Source organism: Nicotiana tabacum, chromosome 7 (genome assembly GCF_000715075.1).
Source record: "Nicotiana tabacum cultivar K326 chromosome 7, ASM71507v2, whole genome shotgun sequence".
Classification (NCBI taxonomy): Eukaryota; Viridiplantae; Streptophyta; class Magnoliopsida; order Solanales; family Solanaceae; genus Nicotiana; species Nicotiana tabacum.
The window spans coordinates 30,228,577-30,234,694 of NC_134086.1; the positions used below are offsets into that span (position 1 = coordinate 30,228,577).

A 6,118-nucleotide genomic window follows, 5' to 3' on the forward strand; every position below is an offset into this window, starting at 1 on the left:
ATCATCACTGCTACTTGGAATGCTTCATTGATGACAAGACCTTTAATGAAAATTCTGTTAGTAAAAATACTAAGATTACTACTTTCAATATCAGTATTAATTTGATTTATACCTTTAGCAAGGAGATCGTGGATAATCACTTGCAATTCCTGGAATTGGGTAATAACAAACTTGCTATCTACCATTTTGTAGTTCAAAAACTTGGCGGCAACGAATTTCTTCAACCCAACATCTTCAGTTTTGTATTTCATTTCAAGCGCAGTCCACAATTCTTTTGACGTCTCCACGCCACTGTAGACATTATACAAATCGTCCTCCAGTCAGCTTAGAACATAATTCTTACATAGAAAATCAGAATGCTTCCATGCCTCAATCACGAGAAAACGCTCATTCTCTGGAGTTTCATCGGGCAGAATATGAACATCTTCCTTGATGAACTTCTGCAGACTTAAAGTAGTCAAGTATAAGAACAACTTCTGCTGCCACCGCTTGAAATTTAACCTGAATTTTTTTTTAGGTTTCTCCGCCGGTGCCAACGCTGGTGTTCGGCTTATTGATGCATTGGCAGTCACCATTGGAACAACCTGGTTCACGTTATCATTAGTCATTTCTGTAAAAGAATGACACAAACAAACGTTAAAATTATGTAGATTTTAATCTCCAACAGAGTAGAAAACCACAAAGGTTTTAAACTCCAAAACAGTGAATATAACACAAATACAGAATACAAATGAAATTCCTTAAGCTTGTTAGTAAACTGTATTTGTAAAATAATTCTGGAAAATATAAAATAACATAAACAGAAATATCAACGAAACAAAAATTAATCCGAACTCACTAAATTTAAAGTGTTTCCTTAAGGAATCTAATCCCATCCTAGTACCCAAGGTTATGGATTATTTCCTCCCAGGATAGAATGAATTACACACTGGTGTAGTGGTACTTTAAACCCCAGTATTTTAGCGAACACAAAGTTCGGCAGCAAATCACACTTAGTGTTGCTTTTTTTGAAGTTAAAACAATGCAAAGAAGGAGAAGAAACTCAGAAATCGTATGGAAATTCCGAGAGAATGGACTTGTATTTATAGCCAAAGTTGGGCTGAAAATTGAAGAGGTGCAACTCTTCAGAATAACTATTTATGCAAAACATCCATAGCATAAATGCCATAACATAAATGGCTAATTTATAAAATAATGTAATACTTCATATTCAAGTTGGTTTTTTTTGTCATTTAATGTTATTTAACTAAAAAAAAATAAAAGGAACCTAGCTAATTAAATGGGCAAAAGCCCATTGTACAGTGACGGTAAACAAATAAAGAAAAGGGAAAGAAAGACAAACACATAAGAAGCTAAAAATGAAAGAAAGAAAGGGGGAAACGGGTCTGCTTCAGAAAACGCAGAAAAGGAATTTCAAAAGAAGAAGAAGAAGAAGAAGAAGAAGAAGAAGAAGAAGAAGAAGAAGAAGAAGAAGAAGAAGAAGAAGAAGAAGAAGAAGAAGAAGAAGAAGAAGAAGAAGAAGGAGGAGGAGGAGGAGGCTGGAACCAAACCTTGAGAAATCTTAAATACGCACTGGTTTTTACGAGTAATACTCGAATTTCTTATCTTGGTTTTTTTCTTCTGGTAATTCTTTTTATCTCAGTTCATATATTTAAAGGGTTTCATAAGGTATAAGAAATTAAATATCAAGAATAATTATTCTGGGCAAATTATGCAATTGGAAGTTGGTTAAGGTTACTGTAGGATAAATTCACTTGGAAAAAGAAGGGTATTGATGTATTTGTACTTAAACTAGTCTCATTATATATGATCTCTTATAGATGTAAATTAAGTTAGGGTGCAAGGATTGAGTTTTGGTGTTTAATTATATTGCAATGAAAATATCGAATTTGGATTTGAATGTGGTATGTCTATTATTGAGTACAAAGATAAGTACTAATTAAGAAGGAATATTATGGACAATAAAGGTATCTTATTTTCAATTTATGCACACGATTAAGGAAATTGAACAGTACAGGGAATAAACCATATAAATACCTTTTTATTTAAAAGATTTTAGACTAATCAAAATTACCCGTAGCATGGATAAATATAATTCGGCGAATTGATGATAAAATATAAAATTCGGAGGATTAGTTATTCTAGATTAGTGATGGATTTAGCCTAAATGAGGCAATTAACATGAGATTGATATTATGTAATTATAGATTGATTGGAGGAAGTTGTACGAATTGCTCGAGGTGAAACATTTGGTATTTCGGCACAAGTACTGTGAGTAGTAATCTTACCGCAATTTGTGTTTTCATAACTTGCATGATTTACACATGATTTTTAATATGAATATATTACCGATTATTTTGAGTTGCATGTGGGACAAGTCTTTTACTCGATATGATACCGAAATAATTAATTGCATGATTACCGTTATTTCAAATATTCTTGTTGTCACTAGATATGTTTTACTGTTACTTGAATTTACTGTTATCGAAATGAAATTACATGATTTGATAAAAAACGAAATGCTCTATATTGTTTTAAAATATTTTTCTATGAGTATATACGGATACAGAGACAAGTATAAATGAGAGTAGACTTTTAAGGATCCCGTAGCTAACGGCGGGTTCGTTAGACCTGGTGCACCTTGTGTTTACTGATTACAGAGTAGAGTTATAGCCCTCGCTAGTGGGAAGGTAGAACTAGCATATCGTTACCAATTTCCCTCGAGTAGGGACTGCCGTTATATTTGACTTCTTGCGAAGAAATTCACAGTTATACCGATTACATGATCCGTTCGTTGAAACCTCCCAAATGTGAATATTGATATTATACAGTGGTTACTGAGCTTATTACTGAATTGTTAATTGTATTATACTACAAGAAAAACATGATGAGACTGAAAATTATTTATTGTTTCTGAAAGTGCATTTTTATGTTATTTTCTGTTTGATCTACTAGCATATTTTCTGACTTGTCCCCAATAAAAATGGTTGTGGTTAAGTGTTATTACTCACTGAGCTAGCGATTCATTCCCCGCTAATTTTTTTTACAGAGACAACAGTTGTCGCGGGCGAGGATTTCGTTAATTAGAGCGCACATGTTGATAGTTCTTAGTGAGCCTCGCACTTGTTCGCGTGGGCGGAGATTTTATTTATTGTTATAGTCTTTTCTTTGAACTCTTAGAGCCGCTCTATAGTCATTATTTTAGTGCCATAAGTATTATTTTGTTATTATAGTCTTATGTTGAGTATCGTTCTTTATTATCAAAGTTGGAGATAGATTAGTATTTCTGGCTATTAGTGGGTTGATTAGTAATGGTGGAGACTAATTTTGGTTAATTGATAAGTTGTCGATTGTTTGGTATGATACTAGGATGTTTGGTTGTTGATATGAGACAGAAATTTTTGGAATAGTCCAAAAACAGGAAAAACTCTGTCCGATTTTTCTGTAAAATACCGATGAGGCTTACTTGCCGGTCATGATCCTAAATTGGGTCGTGACAAATAATAAACCGGGAATTGAAGAGGGAAATTTAATTTTCAGTTACACAACTGAAAAACGGAAAACTAATTGAATTTAATATTAATATTCTGTTATTAAAACGAATATTTAATAATATTTCTGTTAATATTTTACTATTAACAAATAAATTTGGTCCAAAAAATTAATCAATCAATCATTTGACCGAAGTCGAAGCCGAGCGAGCGACGACGACGGCGCGAGACTTGCCTTCTTCTCAACTCTTTAAGAGCTAGAAGAAGAGCAATTGCTTATATACCCATAAAAAAACCTCTTCCTCTTTCAATATGGGACAATGTTTTTTTATCAAGGGGGAAAACTTAAAATTTCACTTAAAAATTTTATTTCTCATTCACCATCTTTTAAGCATTTAATATACTTAAAACCCCAACAAATTAGCTCATAATGGACAAAAGAATTGCATCACATAACCTTTTTTGAGGCTACTCTTTCAAATTTGCCTCTTTTATTTATTTTTACAAATATAGCCTCTCACTTTTGCTTGGATTCTCTTCTTCTTTGAATACCACAAACAAACTAGTCGTGTCTTCTGGGAACAACCATTATTGTGAAAGCTTTTTTTCTTCAACAAAGTATTTTTTAATCAAGACACAACCTTTAATTTAAGTACAATATTGATGCTTAAGTTATTAATCAAGTTGACCAATGTAGTTTAGTTTAGTACATTTAAGTTGGGATAACTCTAACATTAATGAAATTATGTACTCATCCTTCTTTTAATCTCAACAATTTAGTGTTGTTCTTATCTAGACTATAAGTGAGTAAGATCCCTTAGACGCTCAACATATTTAAAGGCGGAGCCAGAATTTTAATCTTGCGGGTTCTGAATTTTAGAACGACTTTAAGTGCAAATGAGTAGGTTCTAAATTTAATAGTTTTACATATTTAATAAATTTCTCAACACAAAATATACTATTGAGGTGAAAACTATTGAGTTCGACTGAACCCGTAGCTCGACTTTTGCCTCCGCCCCTGAACATATCCCTTTCACCTGAACCGTCTTATCATATCTAAAATGACCTCGACCTATTTTGATTTTCCAACTATCATTTTCGGAATGCAAAAATAATGAAAAAGTATATAAGAAACAAGAACGATGGCATAAATATATATTCATTTAATTTTTTTTCATACTGAAGAGATCGATGAAAATACATCAGACCTTAATCATTACCACTTAGTTATTAAATCTGTATATGGCACAAAAAAGATGTTGTATGATAAATAAATCCCATCTTCCCTCGCACTGTAGTCACACTCCGATATTACTTGTGAAGCTTTATTTCTGCAAGAATATCCTTTAAACACATCAATAAATACATTCTTTGAACCCCACCAAAAGTGACAAAAATACAGAGTTCTTCCAAAAATATTTCTTTTGAATGTAAAGCTAAATGTCTCTTGCCTTTTGAGTGTATGGAATCCAAAATCATCATCTTTTGATGCACAATGAATTACCAAAGGAGGGCCACTGGGTAGGGAATTGGTAATATTAACTACACTTTCTGGTAAATCCCAAGAAGATTTATTAATTGTTGGGAGGCTAAAGGCATTTAAGCTTGGTATGATATAAAATGATAAGAGAATGGAGAGTAAAATAACACTAATGAATGAGGAAAAACTCATATTGAAAGAAAATTGTTTGGTGATTGGAATGACAATTGATCTAATTTTATACTACGGAAAAGAGGGTAAGACTGTAATTTAATTAAGTCAACAGTCAATACAAAGATCTTTTATGAAAGTGTAATGATTAATTATTTTTTCATTTACAAGGAGTGAAAAAATGAATTTATTATAGCATGTTGATAATAGGATTGGATAGATTTCTTACCTAATTGCAAGAGATTAGCAACACAGGTGGTAAATTATTGAATCGTTTTTAATAATACTAGTCTTAGGGTACGCGCGTTGCGCGTGTACCTCATATCAATAAGTATAAATTTTTACAAATAGTATTACTAAATATTATTACATTATTTTAAGTTATGAAATAATAATTAAAAATACAATTCAAGTTACAAAAATGATAAATATAAAACCAATAGAAATCCTCGAATTATAAGCAATGAAGTTAATCCATTATGTGATACATCATCATAATTGATACGATTTTTGTACATCACAGTATGTATGAATTTCTTTGTCATGTTCCTGCTATTATTTTCCATCTGCTTATTGGCTCGAAATAGAACAAAAACAAAGGAATTTGTTTATGCATATTCGACAACACAAGAATCTATCTAGTTTCGACCTATATTATTTTTATTTCATTTATCCAAACAATTTTTCTTCTCATACCATATCTACCACAATAAGGTCACTGCAAAAAGAAAATTTAAATATCGTCTACCAATAAAAATGTAAAAAAGAACGTTCCTATGTTTAATCACTTGTACGCACCTAAACAAAATATTGGAGAATGTCATATATGGGGAATAAAGATATATGGACGAAAAATAATTATGAAACTATTTAATCTTTTTTTATTAGAAAAAGAATTTTTGGAACTATTTAATATTAAAATGTTAAAGTCCTGAATAATTAAGTTTTTGTTGGTTCATGATATATGTGTGACGAC

The 6,118-nt window shown here is 31.6% G+C and overlaps 1 long non-coding RNA gene across 1 annotated transcript; it reads left to right on the plus strand.

Annotated features, from left to right (window-relative positions):
- Positions 1-1,326: 1,326 nt before the first annotated feature.
- LOC142182522 (uncharacterized) lies at positions 1,327-3,304 on the plus strand. Its single transcript, XR_012711327.1, has 3 exons — positions 1,327-1,585; positions 2,208-2,271; positions 3,050-3,304. It is a non-coding gene; the product is annotated as an uncharacterized LOC142182522 (long non-coding RNA).
- The last annotated feature ends 2,814 nt before the right edge of the window (positions 3,305-6,118 follow it).